The 16,608-nt window shown below is 37.2% G+C and overlaps 1 protein-coding gene across 17 annotated transcripts in view; it reads left to right on the top strand.

Moving 5' to 3' along the window:
• The window catches only part of ROBO2 (roundabout guidance receptor 2), an 873,290-nt gene that overhangs the window by 529,389 nt on the left and 327,293 nt on the right, over positions 1-16,608 (top strand). The gene's annotated exons all lie outside the window — the stretch shown is intronic.

Genomic DNA, 16,608 nt, shown 5'->3' with positions numbered 1-16,608 from the left:
TTATCCTAGCAGTTTTACTGAAGATTGAGTGTTTTAATGGCTATTCTTGTAAACAGACCTGAAAATAATGACAGAATTTGGTAATTCCTGTTTTTGGGTACTTTGCTTGAGCATTGTTCTAGAATTTTTAAATAGTTCTAGTCCATCCTGTGGATGGCCTAACAACTAAAACTTTCACAGCTAGTGTTTATTTTTTTTTAATGATTAGCCCAAATGATTTTTAATTCATGTAGCCCAAGTAGAGCTTATGTAAATAATTTGAAAATAAAATGTAGGAGTGCTATAAGATTTCCAAAATCAAAATGAGACTTGTAATGTTTTTCATCTTAACTGACATGAAAAATGGCAGTCCTTACAAATAGTGCATCAATTGTTAGTACTGCAGTATGAACTCTGCGCTGAATTTCCTCTTTGCCTTCAAGTGTCTCAGAACGCAGTATTAAAGACAAATAACCTGCACCTTTTAGTCTTGAACGTATATATTTCTTAAATATTATGAATAGAATTGCAAGTTTTTAAAGCAATCAGAATATTTAAGACCTTTCATTTTCATCTCTGCTCATTCAACACAGTACAGCTCTTAAAAATGAAGCAGTTAGGTCTCAAAGGAGGATCTTTGATTCCTAAGTTCACTTATTCTTCATCTCTACAAGCTAAGCTTGCCTTACCTCTTTAAATCGTTTAAATCATTAATTTTGAATTAGTACCTGTTCAGTTCATCAGCACAACCTCAAGTAAACATTTCAATAGAAAAAGATAAGCTATTGCGTATGGCTAAGTGCTTTTTCTAAAAAGTAACAGATTCAAAAGTTTAAATAAAAAAAAAAAAAGAAAAAAATTTTTAAGTAGTGTTAGTCCTTAATAGTGTAAACAACTCAAGATCTGTCTCGAAGGCTGATACTGTTCCTTGTACTCTGTATTAGGAAACATTTGACTACCGCTGGAAACTTCGGTGCAGGTGAATGACTCAGCACAAAAAAAAGGTTTTCTTCCAATAATTCTCTTTAAGAATTGAAAATGGAAACTTGATGAGAAAGAGATATGCAGGTTGGCCAAATTCTTTGCTGACAAATCGTATCATATTTAGCTATCAGAAAATTGAGAACAAAAATGTTATGAAAGTGTTTTTCCATCAGATAGGGTAACTCCTGAAGTACATTTTTTTTAAATTTATTTTTGGAGATAGCTGTTGTTTAATAACTTACTTGCCATCAGCTCACTCGTAGTTTCTGTAGGTCACCAAAGAACTTTCTTTTCTTTTATTCTGCATGGGTATTAGAAAGAATGCCCACAGAGAGAAACTGAATGAAAATTGTTTTCAAGTGTAGGTGTTTTCTCTTGTTATTGGAGCAAGTCTCAGTAGCCATTTATAATAACATATTGTTCTTTTTTTTTTTTTTTTTTAGTCAGCTCTGTGGTACCAAAATTAATAGTGACCCTTCATATTTCAATTTTCTGTGAATTACTTATGCTCTTAATTGAGCTTTAGAATGTGATACTAGCTCTCAATATGTTTTCAAGAAGTGCAGAATGCTAGTCAGTGTAAGAAATGTATACATGTAATAAATGAATCATGGAACTGGAATGAAACGGCTTCTTCATTATTCATAGCTCTGTTTTGATATAAACAATATTTTTTACACCACGTGCTCTAATATATCTGTACTTTGGGCATAAATAGCTGATGCCCCAGAATGTGCACAAAAAGCTCCTCATCCGATAAAGGTCAGAAAACTGACCTTGAAAAAACAATTCTGTGCTCAAGGGGCCAGAAGTCTCATGACTAGACTATTTCAGGCTCTCAGCGTTCTGTCTTTGGGAAGGGTTTGAGTTTGCCACATACAGACAGGAGATTGAACACTCTCTCATGTATCACTGCATGATATTGATACTGAAACAAGTGTTTCTCAAAGCGTTCCTGAGGCTGGATGTCCCTGGTGGTCAGAGGGCTCAGGACCTAAAGCCTTGGCTTTGCATTACCCCTTAGCTGGCCTTAGGCTGCTGCAGCATGTGCTTCCTTTCCTGCAGCTAATTGTTTTGTTCCCTGTCTGTAAAAGGTGAACAGGAGTCTGGACAGCATGAATCAAATACCTAGAGGGCAGATTTTCGAGGCACAGCCTTTTTAATGCACAAGATCTTCACTGCCTCTGTCCTCTTCAAGAATCTACTTGAAAACAGCAGGTTAATAACATGTTTCACCTAAAATTTTAAATAGTTTTGATTCCCATTTTCTGCCTCTGAAAGAGTATGGCTTTGACAGCAATAGAGGGATGTTATGTTGCAGCAACTCTTGTTCTCAGTAACGCCTCCAGTTTGTAGGGAAATGTGTCTGAAAAATAGCAGAACAATTTTGATATATTTTGAATTTTTAGCTGACTATTTAAATGTAAATGGCAATTCAGTTGTTTTGAATGGATGTTGCCTTTCTTTCAAACTCCTAAAACTATTTGGTCCTTATAAACTTTAAGCTTTCATGGAAGACTGTTAACTATCTATTATGCAATAAGTTAAAGAAAGGAGCTTTGTAAGTAGTATATCTTGTAATTATTTTACTCAGTCTTTTTGTGAACAAAAATAAACTTGCTTAAAAAAAAAAAAAGTATGAATGCAATTCTCCTCTTTTTGTCCAGTTTATTTTCAGTGCTTTGTATTTACAGAATCACAGAATCGCAAGGTTGGAAAAGACCTGCAAGATCATCTAGTCCAACCTCCCTCCCATTCCTATTAGTACCACAAGCTACTAAACCATATTTCGTGGCTCCTCATCCAGGCGCCTCTTGAACACTGCCAGGGATGGTGACTCCACCACCTCCCTGGGCAGCCATTCTGGTGCCTGACCACCCTCTGAGAGAAAAAGTTCCTCCTAATGCCCAACCTAAACCTCCTCTGGTATAACTTCTGGCCGTTTCCTCGGGTCCTAATATTACTGACCCTCAGGAGACTGACGAAAGAAGAACTTGTGTCCTGTAGTTTAAAGTGTGTTTGTATTGGGGGATGAAATCCCTCCTACAGCTTTTTTTTTTTTTTTTTTTTTTTTAAATAAAAAGTTAATTACTGCTTAATGGTTTAGACACTAACAAATAAAAGTTTCAGGCTTTTTTTCTTAAGTCAAATTTTGAAAACTTTCTTAAAGTAATGGCACCAATGTTGTTCTTAGCTTTTTATAAACCCTTGCATTCATCAGCATGCTGGAATGAATTCATATGTAGATAACACACCATGCATTTGTGACTTACTTGGTAGGCTTCTGAAAATGGCTTGTCTATTGTTCAGTTGATTAGAAAAGTGTAATAGGTTTACGTCAGTGAAATCATAAACCTATGATTTGTCTTGTCCTCTCTATGGAAAGATTTTTAAAATATTTCACAATCACAGAATGGCCAGGGTTGGAGGGAACCTCAAAGATGACAGATCTCCAACCCCCCTGCCACAGGCAGGGCCACCAACCTCCCCATTTCATTCTTACATTTCACATGGAAGAAATCAGTATATGAAAACACAAGCTAATATTATAATCATGACAACATATTGTATGAACATTATGCAGCAAAATAGATTCAGCCTTAGTTTGTGTGTCTGCAATGCAAGTCTGTTGGAATAAGTGCTTTACTGTACTTCTCCAGGGTACAGAAGTCTTTCATGCCCTCGATACATTGTGTTAATATTTGTCTCAGCTCACTAGTTCATTTGTATCAAGTAATCAGTCTCAACTTCAGTTTCTTGCTGTATTTCACACTTTTAAACAATTCCCAAACTTCAACACTTCCTCTTGTCTAATGATTCCATAACAGTTCAGTAGGGATTATAATTCTTCCCTACCTAATGAGGAAAGGGGCTATTTTAGTCATCACAGTGCTCTGAAAGAGGGTGAGAAAGATGAAAGCATCTCTATTTTCATCTTCTGTCAACAAAGTTACTGGTAAATAAGAGAATTACAATAACAAAGATAAACAAGACTTATTAAAAAGATATTCTAAGTACCAGGGGAAGTAGGCAGATGCTAATCTTATGTGATATCTTTCCCATTAAAGTAGAAAACAGTAGTATAAATTTAGACAGGTAAGTTACACAGTTTCTTAGCTCTCTGTGTTACAAAATGTTGAGGCTGGTTGCTCTGTTCATTTAGTAAATGAAAGTTTTTCAGTTCTTTCACCTTTTTTAATTCTGGTCAGCAATAGAAGAGGTACCACCACATCTGTACACAGTTTTGAAATAATTCAGTGAATCAACTTAACTTCCCACTTCACTGATCATATTAGGAAATCTCCAGAGCTGACATTGCTTTCTGAGTTTATTGAAATGCTGGCACATACTATTCCAGGTAGTAAATTCTGTGTTGCTTTTTCATCCTCTAATTTTTAGTAATATTTAAAAAGCCAGATAAAGAGAGTATTGAATTTTTCTGATTACTGGTTATGTGATCTAATTACATACATTGCTGACAAGAACTGTAGAACTGTTACAGTCAGAAAGATTAGGACAGTGGAAAGGTGATACAGGATTAGAATGGTAAAAGGGGGACTGTATGGCAACTGCTGAATCATGGCCTGAACCTCTGATTGATCACCTGAGGTGAGCAGCAAGTCAGCCATGGAAGCACAGGTGAAGGCAATTCACCTGTGCTGCTGGAAGGGATGGAGCCTGGCTCCACCTCTCCTAGACCCATTTAAGAGCTGGCTACCAGTGGGGAAGGATCTCTTCTAGAGATCCCCTCCTTTGGAGTTTCATAGCGAGCCCAGGATACAGGTAAGCATTCTATCTATTCTCTTTTGGTATAATAACTGCTTAGTCAAATTCTCTGGCATATTTCATAATTATAACATTTGTGCATTCATTGATTATATAGGAACAAACAGAAAAGAAATGCTTACCTGTCTCCAAGGATCTAGGCTTGTGGGGAAAATTCCATAGGGAAGTGATCTCCAACCTGAAATCCTTCCCCTGTGGCAATCAGCCCTTAAGTGGAGTCTAGGGGAGGTGCAGCCGGACTCCATCCCTACCGGTCACATAACTGAATTGCCTTCACCTGTGCTCCCTGGGCTGAGCCAGTCCTTTCCACAGGTGATCTATCAGTGGTGGAGGTAGTGACTGAACACTTTGCATACTTGAACAAACTCAGAAGCATTTGAAATATTCTGCGATGGTGCATCACAATTTCTTTTTCCCAGCAGTGAGTTTTTGTAGTTCTTAGTAAGATCAGCAGAAAATGCATGCATTGATCCATCACCCTTCTTCTCATGTTTTATCTCTGTTATGTCTGCTTATCACTGTTGTGCTCTAATATGAACACTTTCTTTCTCACCTGTCACCAGAACCGCAGCAAAATGGTTCATAAAGGTTGTTAAATGCTGAATTACCTTTTCATTTTTGAAGCTATTTGTTTCTCTTTGCAGATGAAACTGCTAAGCTACCCATAGCTGTTTAGCTGTTTTGAAATTTGTGGCCCGTTAATGACCGTTAACTTTGGCTTTCCCACAGTACAATTTTTATCTTTATTGCTAGTTTTCAGTCTTTCCTCTTTACGTTAAACACTCTTCAGTCATCCAAAGACTTTGATTCATGTTGAGGGCAGAATAAAAGCAAGCAGAACAATGATCTTCACCTTTTACAGGTGAGGGTCCGTTGTGGTTTAATCTGGCAGGTGGGTGAGAACCACTCGGGTATTTTCTCACTCCCCCCTCCTTCCTAGTGGGATATGGGAGAGAATTGTAGGGGGGAAGGAAGGAAGGTAGAACCTGTGAGTTCAGATAAAACTATTTACTAACATAGAAAAAAAAAGTAAAGGATAACAGTTACAGCTATATATGTGTGTCTATATATTCTATATGTATACATATATATGATTGTATGTAACAAGTGATGTACAAGCAGTTGCTCACAACCACTCAACTAATGCCCAGCTAGCCGCCTGAGTGGTGGAAGAGAGATGAACTCCCATTCTCCCATTAAAACTTCTTCCACATGATATCATGTGTTATGGAATCTCCCTTTGGCCAGTTTTTCAGTTGTCCTAGTTCTGCTCCTTCCCAGCTCCTTGGGCCCTTCACTGCAGTTTGACTCTGTACAGCACTGCTTAGCAGCAACTATAAACATCAGTGTTTTTCTTGTAGAACCAAAATATAGCATCATACCAGACATTTTAAAGAAAACAATTCCATTTCAGCTGAAACTAAGATAAAGTTCTACTTGACTGTGTTCAGGGACAAGCTTTTACCTACCCCTCAAGCTTAAAGGATTGAAATGGCTGCTTAATGGTTTGGCAAAAAGTGAGCTCCTGTCTGCTATGTGAAGTCTGTAAACACTGAGCTCTCTTGGCTTAGGCAGGGTTGAGTTACTCTTGTTGATTTGTAAACATGTTTGTTTCTCTTACTGGTTGTATTTCAAAAGGAATTTGTGACTCCTGTTTATTTGCTGAAAGACTGAAGAGCCTGTATTGATTAGGGAGTTCTCTGCAATGTGTTCTGAGTGGAGGAAAATGAATCCCAATAGTAGTTAAACAAAAAGACAAACAAAAAAAAAAAAGGAAGAAGCCAACACAAACAATAGTGATGTGGTGAGTGGAGGAAGCAGCAGTGTACTTACAGAGACTTTTACACATCCACTGTTAACTGTTGTTTTTTTTTTTCCACTTACTCTGAGAATAGACTTTCCCCTTTACCCGGGCTATATTTTCTGCCTTAGTCAATGAAACATTCAGCACTGGGATATGTTTTTCTACCTTTTAATCTGAACTTTAAGTCAGATTTAGGCAATACAACTTGACATGTGCCTCCTTGCCTGGAATTCAGCTAAAGATATGACATTTTATCCGAGGCAGCTGCCTGCTAATTTTACCTATACCATTGAGCAGTTAAAAGGGAGAGCAAAATATATGCCTCACTGGGTTGCCGTAGTTCAGCTTTTATAAACTGGATCAATGTCTCCTTTGCTTACAATTTGTATGAGCTATCCAGATGTAAAATGTTTCCAGTGATTCTGAAAACTTTTCATTTCTTTAATGTCACTGAAATTGTGGTTTTGAATTACTGTTTGTTTTGCACAAAAATAGAGATTGCCAAAGGAGAAGTAGAAGGGAATTTTTAGAACAAACAGTCTCTGGTAGCTGCACAATAGTAGTGTGTGTGGGTCACACTGATCTGAAAGTTGCAGTCTGAAAGTTCACTGTGCTAAGGAGATAAAGTTGCTCTAACTGGAGCCTATTTGTAATTAGATAAGGAATACTGACAGGAACAGTGAGTTAGTGGCTCCACTCCAAAGAAAGCTATTGACTTAACATTGGGTTTTGCATGAGATGGCGATGCAGTCGATAAAAGCATCAGGCCTTGTTTGGAGTAACACTACAGATTACTCTCTAATTTGCTGCCTGGAAATGAGCCACAGACATTTCAGCCTTGTGTTTAGTGTTGATGAGATCTAGAACAAACATTTAATCTTACGTTTACTAGCAAACCACTTGTAACAATGATGCAGCTAACAAAAAGCTAACTCTCTGATGGCTTTCCAGCAGTAAAACTTTTTTTAGCTATAACCCATTTCAAGGCTACAACTTGATATGCACTGTTTGTTTTGTACTCAAGGCAATCTGTGGTAACCTTGATGGGTGACTTTTTTTTTTTTTAAGGTACAACTGATGTTTATCTCTTGACTAAAACACCGTGTTCATTTTCCAAATTACATCAAAGTCTCAGTTAATCACAGTGCTCTAGATGGAAGGGGAGACTTGCTCACTTGTACAGTCCCATTGCTGAGAGTCCGTGTGACTGCAGGTATCTGTCCATGGCAAGCAATTTGCAGGATCTTTTCTCCAGCATCTCCTTTTATTCTTTGTCAGATTTCTCACCAGTAGTTTCTTCCAGATTTATTTATGCAGTGATTAAAATAAATACATATATATGATTATTTTTTTTTTGTCTTGAATGTACAGAGCTTGTACATGGTGATGTGTTTTGCTTCATGTGAGGAGCACAGGCTAGTAACTTTTATATGAAGCATAGCTCTAGGTTTTGTAAATTAGCAAAATGTCAAATAAAATATTTCAGGAGAGAACGGAAAATTGTTACAATGTTGAAAGTTTTTCAAGTTTTTCAGGAAAGCATTTGTATGATGTATGATTCGCAGTGGTTCTGATTCCAGGAAATTGGATGGTTCAAGTATCTGAAAGATAAATCTCATTTTATTATTCCATTCTCTAGCAATTATGAGTAACTAACTAAAAGGGATTTGGTACAAAAATAATGTTGGTTTAGGAAATCATGGCTTTTACAGTTCTTAACTTCTTGTCTTTTCATTCATTCGCGCCATATATGTGTGTGTATATATACAGATACAGATATATATATATATCTGGTGTTGCTATCCAGTGTTGATTTGGCTCCCCTGCAGTGTAATATTCAAACTACTAAGTGACTGCTTAGTAAAGCATGATCTGTCACACAAAACAAAGTTCCCCTAAGCATATTTTAATATTTTAGGAGGAGTCAAATAGCCTTCATACAGAAACCTTACCAATTCCATTGCAGTTGTCTGCTGTCCTCCTCCCTCAGGATTAGGCAAGTGAGGAGGTGTTTGTTCCATATTCCTGTTTTCTTCTCCTTTTACATGGAAAAGAAGAGGAAACTATTCAAGAGCCCCAAACTCTTATTAACTGTGCAAGTTCACTAGGGCAGTGGGATTTGGTCATGTGGCTTTGTGAGTTTGTGTCCAGCACTGTTGATAATGATTTTTCAGATATTTCATTTCAGAAATGGTGTAAATGAGTGGAAAGATTTGGAGCCATTCAGCTGAAATTCAGGAAAACAGCATGTGTCAGGAAGTTTGGTGCAATAAGAAGTTTTGAAAGACAAACTACACTATTCAAAAACATTATTTGCATTTTGTTAGCAGTTCAGGAATTTTCCATGTGCTTTCTGCATGTCAAAAGAGCTAACATAAGTGATAACAAAAATAGCTCCTACTTTCTTGCCACTTGCATTATCTATATCCAAACCAGACCATAACATTTATTGGAAGTCTTGGGTATACCTGAATACGGTAATCATATTTCGTATAATCCAGATTTTAATGAAACATGGCCCTTGGGGTCCCTTCAAACCTGAGCCATTCTATGATTCAGGGGAAGAGCCATTTGCAGATGAAATTAAGTTGTAATAGAGACACAGAAGAGTAGCTGAGAATTTGCTGTATCAAATAGTGTTATTGTGTTCTTTGTATCTTTGTAGTTTCTATGAAAATAAATAGGAGGCATAGCTTTCAGAGTGATCTACGTGTATACTTAAGGGATATCTGCACTAAATAAAACCTGGCAGTTCATCTGACAGTACAGTCATTTAAATATATCTGTATGCCATACAACAAATACATAATGAGACAGTCTTATCATTAGAATATATGCTTTTATTCTTCCCCTTCTCCTCTCCACACATAAACACTTCATGAAATACTCTGAACTAGTCATGAAAATTCACTTAAAATTGACATACAGCTGCCTTCAAGGTGAGAGGGAACTCCGTCTTAGCACCTGGACTACAGTAAATAAGTTTGTCTAATAAATTGAAACTGAGTGTAGGTAGGCATAATATAATTAGATAAATTGAAATTTGGACTGGGTCCTTGGAATGAATGTCACACGATGAGAGGACTGAATGATTGGAGGACTTCATCAAATAAAAATAAATGGTGCTCCAGTAAATTCAGTGCTGTTGCACTCCAGCCCTAAAGTACAGGCTGAATACCACGTTGCATCTCTGATCCAGTCTTTATTCAAGTTCATGGGCAAAAAATATCCACTATTTTTAGCAGACTTTGAATCTGTCCCTGGGAGCGAATTGTCATCTTTTGAATTATCAGAACACTTTCTGGTGCCTGTGTTTTTAGTGGAGGACTCTCAACCATGCAGGGGACAAGTGATCTGAAAAGATCGAAGCCCAAGCAAAGCCTCAATAGAGGCATGAACAGAAGCAACTGCAGTGCAATCACAGTGCAGTTTAATTTCCTCTGAGAAGACTCTTCAGTCCTCCATAGGTGATGGCCATAAGGAAAACTGTGGCCAAAGAAAGAAGCTGAGATGCAGCCACGTAGTAGCTGGGAGAGAGGATGCATAGCTGTGCATGTGCTCCTCAGGTAGCAAAGTGAGAAGCTTGAGGACTGGACTGGGTTGACAGTGTTAGCACAAAGCACAGCCCTCTGACTTTCCTGTCGTTCTTCTTGAGCTCAGTACCTTTGAAGCACTGAGAATTCTTTATTTTTTTTCTTTGTAGTGCCCTGTGTAAATAAAGATAAGTAGAATTAGCTTTTGCAAGTAACTGTGGAGTAGGAACTGTTGCTAAAATATCTGATTCTCATCAAAGAAACTTTCAAATCTAATTATCATACTCTGTATCAATATTTACCAAATACTGTCAATTTTCTCTTAATCCTCTATGACTGTGGCTTTACTCTTGATATAAAGATAACTGCTGTTCTTGCAGGGTTACTTTCTGCAACCTTGTGATAGTGAACTGTATCAAATCTTTCTAAACAGCTGTGTGCCCTGAGTGCCTATAGGTAATTAGGATACTGTTTGTTAATACCGGTATGAACAATAATTACTCTAGAGGCGTTCATGTTACTGGTCAACACACCTGCATCTTAAGAGACAATGGCATTAATTGTTAAGTGTGTGTTTTTTTCCCTTGTGCAGCTTAGATAAACCTCCTTTGCAAAATCTAAGATTAGCAAGAAATTTAGCTTTCAGTTCCTCATAGACTGGAAACAGAGAGGATTTAAGTCTTGATATCCTTAAGGGGGGGAGAGGGAGGGGAGAAGAGAGTGAGGCAAGCATATTTGTCTGAGTTAGTTTTGAAGAAACCACATTCACTGGAAATATCAGTTTTTATCTTGCCCTGTGTCCACCCTATGGTAGTTCTAGTGATCAGCTTGCATAATTTGTACAACCTGGCATATTAGATTGATTTTGTAGATATTCATTTGAAATATCTTGTCTGTGATGCTGAACTATTGCATCTTGTACATCATTTGATACTGGTCAACAGTTGTACCTGTTGATATGGGAAGAAAAATGACCTGTATCATCATCATCTTCTATATGATTGTACTGTGTGAAGCTTAATGTGAAAGAGGATAAAAATGCTGTCAAGGATGCCTATAATGTTGATCACAATACTAAATCATAACACTGGAAATGTACAGCTCTACAGTATTTGTCCCTACTGTAATAAAGAGGTGCATATGATGATTTGTTTTGCTTTCAATGCATGAGGGTAGCATTGCATATTATTCTGATGAGTACAAAATTAGGAGCACATTAACTATTTAAAATCAGTTTGAGAATAGGATCTACAAATGAAAAATGATACTATTCTGCGCAATGTGCTTTTTATATGGAGTGTCCACTAGATAATTGATCCAGAAAAAGTGTGTCTGGATGACCCTAAACTGCACAACAGTTTTGTTAGGATGTGAGCCTACAGATGAGGTGACAATATGTATGACTGTAATAGTGTTTTTTCTAATCAGCTCTCAGGTAGATAGTTCAAGTCTCAAACATTCTGCAGCAATAATTGTAGCAAAAACAGATTAATACTGAAACTCTTGTAAGTATATTCATTTTTGGTTCACCCTGAAGACCTGTCTTGGTTGTATCAGTATTCTATATCATGATATCATGCAACAAGCTGTTGGATACAGAGGCACAGTGCACTGCAGAACTGTACTTCCTGTTTTTCTAGCAGTCTCACATGAGTTCTGACTCTTCAGGAAGAAGGCACACAGATGTACTACGTTTCCCTAGATCTTCCACATGATCTCCAATTTCATGACGAGGGTGAAGGAGTTTTCTGGTTTCTGGCAACACAGTGTGAGCAGCAGCATGGTCATAGCCTTCCTCTCTCTCCCATTTGAGTCATTAATTATAACTCTCTTATTATTATCTTACATTCTTTTAACATTTGTAGTAAATTTATTGTCTCTCCTTATCTTGATTGTATCTCCTTATCTATTGATTTCCTTTCATTCTCCCAAAAGGGGACAAAGGGGCCTTGCCCTGCCATGCTTTAAACCGCAACAAGACCAAAACCCAGCTGAAGATTGTTAAAACTGTACCCAATTATTCAGAGCTTTTATTACTGCCTTTCCTTTTGTTTGCTACTGCCATGCTCTTCTGGCAAGTGAATGGCATGGAGGAAGGCTACTCATCCTGGGTTCTGTGCCCTGCTGTGGGTGGCAGCTTTCTAGGAGAGAGGCTGTTGCTTCTTCCAAAAACATGCTGAAGTGAGAGTGATACATGGGGCTGATAGGCAGAGGAAGGACAGCAGCTTGGGTTGAGAGCTGGCATATGGCCCATTTTTGGGAGTCATGGGGAGCAGGGGGCTGCCTGAAAGCAGATTGATCTGCTGCACAATGCAGCATTTGTATTGACTGAGCAGTCTCAGAGCTCTGTATACAAGGGCAAACCTACAGAAAATGATCCTTCTTTTAGAGACCACGTTCCACAGATGGAACACAGAATAAACATCTTTTTATGTCTAACCTGCCTCTTTAGTCATAGAGGTTTTATTATTATTTTATATATTAAGGCTGAGCAGAGGCTGTTTCCTTGTCTTGCTGCAAGGTTCCACAGCTGCTTCTTTGTATTATTTCTTACTGGAAGTGCAAAGTATTTCAGAAAGCCAATAAACATTGTAAGATAATTCTTTTACTCAGTGTGAATTTTTCAGAATTTCACTTATCCATTCATTGATTATTTATTTGTAGTAAGACAGCTAAATTTAATAGCTCAGGTATGTTTTCCAGATAAGTGCATCATGTTTTCAAAGACCAGTAATTCCTGGTGTTTGAATATAAGCTACAACTGTATTTCTGTGATTTGTCCATTTCACCAAGTGTTCCTCACAATCTTTCCAAATCTTTTTTATAACAAAATCAAACCATGTAACAGAAAATTTGCATGAAAAAAGCTCTTCACTACATTGTAGAAGCTCTTTATACTCCTCAGAAAGTGGGTGAATGCAAAGTTTAGTGTTATCCTTAAACAAGGATATGCTTTTGTGATACAAAGTCAAAATGGAATAAAGTATCCTAGTAACTGGAGAAGTATGTCATTTTACATCTTTGAAAGCTACTTTATATTTCATTTGCAGCAGATGAAGTTGCAGTTAAGGAACATGACTACCCAGCCATGCAATGCTTCACTTAAAGAGCTGTGATTTGTAGGTTATTCAACCAGAAATTTCTTAAGATGAGGATAATTATTCTGAAAGCAAAGCACACAAAACCTGACCTACTAGCCTCCTTTTTTCTTCTTTCTCTTAAGCTTTTATCTCACAATTTCATCTTGTGGGGGAAAAAGGAATTCTATCTATTTTTTCAGACAGGGTCGTAATTTATACTCAGAGTGCAGCAGGTACATACTCCTATATTTACTTTAGCCACAGGTCCACCTGCAATGAGTGCAGATCAGAAAAGAGAAAAGGCTGTACTTGCCAGGTGTGCTTTGGCCATTGTGCTGCTCAAAACTGATTGAAAAGAATGATGGGAATGGCAGGCAAATAAAAAAAATTCCATTTTCTCCTGAAATTGTCAGGTATATTTGCAGCAGTTTTCTAGATATTGTTCATCAGTGGTAAGCTGAGGTGGAATAAGAGAGAATTGGCATGAAGGAAACGATTTTGTTATGCCACTGTTTCTGACAGTCATCCTTCTGGAAGATTTCTGAAAGCTGTACAGTGGTTGGGCCCTTGGGTGGGCAGTGTTTATTGTCCGAAAAGCGTTGTTTTCTTCTTCAGTTGTACTGATCTCCAAGAAAAGATACCTTTTCTTGTGAATGAGGACAGCTCTTTGCTGGTTCTGGGGTGAAGTGAATTATAAAAATGTTTCAGTCGTTTGGAGTAGGGCAGGGAAAAAATAAAGTGGAGCTACAAATAAGGGTCTCATTTTAAATTGGAAGCTAAGACTGTATTCTTTATAGAGCAGTGTAACTAAAATGTTTATAATTTACCTCACTGATAGGTGTATATGAGATGAGGAATGAGTTTGTTGATTTTCTCTGTGTGTTCTTGAAACAAGGATTGGTTAAGTATGTTTATCAGTGTTAGTGAATCTTCAGCACTCCTTTCTAGGAATTCTTTTTTACTGTGTGTATGTCAGATTTACAATGTCCATAATGATGTGAGCGTAGTAATTCGAAAATTTACGATGAAAAAGAAACAACAGCAGTAAAAGGAAAAAATCAATTAAAACAAATGCACAAGTGTGGGACTTGTCTGGATTCACAGTCGCACTCTAAACCAGGTTAGATCTTTTTTCGATATGAGGGAAAACATTATCTTTCATTCTTGAAATAGCAAATGCTTTCTGTTATTGCTTCTTTGCTTGCTCAGCTTCTTCTGTCTGTTCCTGTGCCCACAACTGTTCTTGATGTCCTTGACAGGTCTGACTTGAACATTCAGATTTTGCCCCTCCTGGCTACAGAGCATCTTTTAGTTGTTTGAGTCCAGTAACATTGCAGACAGAGGCTATGCTAGTGTGTGGAGAAGCCCATTTATGAAGAAAAACAGCACAGCCGTGGTCTTATTTTCCAAGGACTCTTGTGTTCTTTTACCAAAAATTGTGATGCTTTTCATTTTAGACTCAGAACTTCACTTAGCACTTTTTCTGGTGTAGTAATACAGCAGGATACACTTGGAATATTACTGGACGAAATAAAGTAATAAATAAAAAAAACTTTACCATTTGATTGAGGAATGAGAATCCTGAGAAAAGATAAGAAGGATTAAATGAACTTACAGGAGAATAAACTTGATCAGTTTAAAGCTAAATTTTGCTGTCCAGCTTAAAACGACCCATCTTTAGTTCATATTTTGCTAATAAGATAAATGCATATATATATATATATCATTTTTTGAATGATATATATATATCATTTTTTTCTACTTTAAAATGTACCATGGGTAATTTTTATTCACTTCAGCAGAATTTTAACTGACAGTACTTGGAAAAAGAACTGCAGAAATTGAGTCATTGCAATGCAATTTTACTCTGTTGATTTCCAGATAAGAATTAGAGTTAAAATACAATTTAATATCTTCAGAAGATCTTTTTCTAAATATATATATATAATATATGTATGTATGTATGTTATTTGCTTCTTTCCTTGCAGAAGTATTTAGTAATTGTAAAGAGTTTATAAATCATGTAAAGTATTGCAAAATTTCTCAGCATGTAGTTAGCCCTGAATTGTAAACTACCATGTTTCAGTCTTGGGTCTCAACTTCAGCGGAAATTGCTAATTGTATAGTTGCTTCATGATGTAGCTAAATGTCCACCAGGGATTAAGTCAAGATCACAAATCTCTTAACTCATGACCTCAGACAGACATGAATGTTGGCCTCCGGAGACAAGAGGCTTATACACAGCCCCACTGCTGCCATCTACCCATTACAATTTTGTCCTCAGTAAAATCAAGGATTAGCAGTGTGCTGAGTTTTTTTTATTGTTTGTTTGTAAGTCTGCATATGTGTGAACAGCTAATAACTACACAGCAAGAAAATAAGAAAACAGGGATCTAAAAATGTGGAAACAGAGTAAGGAAAATTTATAGAGCTCAGTTATGAAAACATAAGACTTTTGAGTATTTCTGACAATTCCATTCACTCATACAAACTTCGGAAGTTCCAGGCAGTGACCAGTTCCTTTTATAGATGACAAACAAATGGATTGCCTTTGAGATTGTAAAACTCATTCTTGACAAGAAGTATACAAAATACTTAAATTTCTTGGCATGTGATATCAGTAAGTGAGACTACTGTAATATGCTAAGCAGATACAGTTAGAGTTGTACATAGTCCCTTTATGAAAGATGATGACTTGGTGATTCAAAGCACAGCTGTGGAAATGACTCCTATCTTGGTTAAAATGGTGACATTATTGACCTCAGCAATGAGATAAACAGAACATTTTGGAATTCTCGCAGATTATGTGAGTTCAGTAAAGTTAGCAAAGTGCATTGTGTTAATGTTTATTGTAGAACAAATGTCGTTGTATGAAATGAAGACTATATTCAATGAGAAGAGAGGAGAGAAAAATGTAGATGTGTTTTGTTTTTCAGCAAATTTGTCGTGATACCCCTTCTATAAAATTGCCGCTTTAAAAACACTTCAGCTAATAAGTACTTCGTGTTAAGGTGAGCAGTGATCTAAAGAATAAGGATAATCTCCCTGGACCGTTGCATTGGAGATTATGTCACAGTTTCTAAGGAAAGAGTTACCTCTTCAGAATATCATCCTAAAATCTACCAGGATGCGGAGGAACCGCAAATGACCGCTCTTGTATTTGCATGTCAATGTGAGCTGCCGTGGTTGAGGAGGCCTGTAGGGAGCAATGGATGAAATGAGCCTGATCCCATCCCGGAGCTGAGAATCCTGTTGCAGCACAGGGAGGTGCTGCTCCTTGGTTGTCTTGAAGTAAGGCTGTAATTTAAACCAAAACAATGGGCATGCCTTTCTCATTTTTGCATTTAAAATGGCTGTCATGAGAAAGACTGCTGTGAATAGTAGAAGAGGTTTAAGGCAGCTATTAAAGACTTTTGTGTTGTTAAGTTGAATGAACTCTTTT

Source organism: Lagopus muta, chromosome 1, assembly GCF_023343835.1.
Source record: "Lagopus muta isolate bLagMut1 chromosome 1, bLagMut1 primary, whole genome shotgun sequence".
In the NCBI taxonomy this organism is placed as follows: Eukaryota; Metazoa; Chordata; class Aves; order Galliformes; family Phasianidae; genus Lagopus; species Lagopus muta.
Note: the sequence above shows the minus strand (reverse complement) of the source record. Positions and strands in the feature narration are given on the sequence as shown.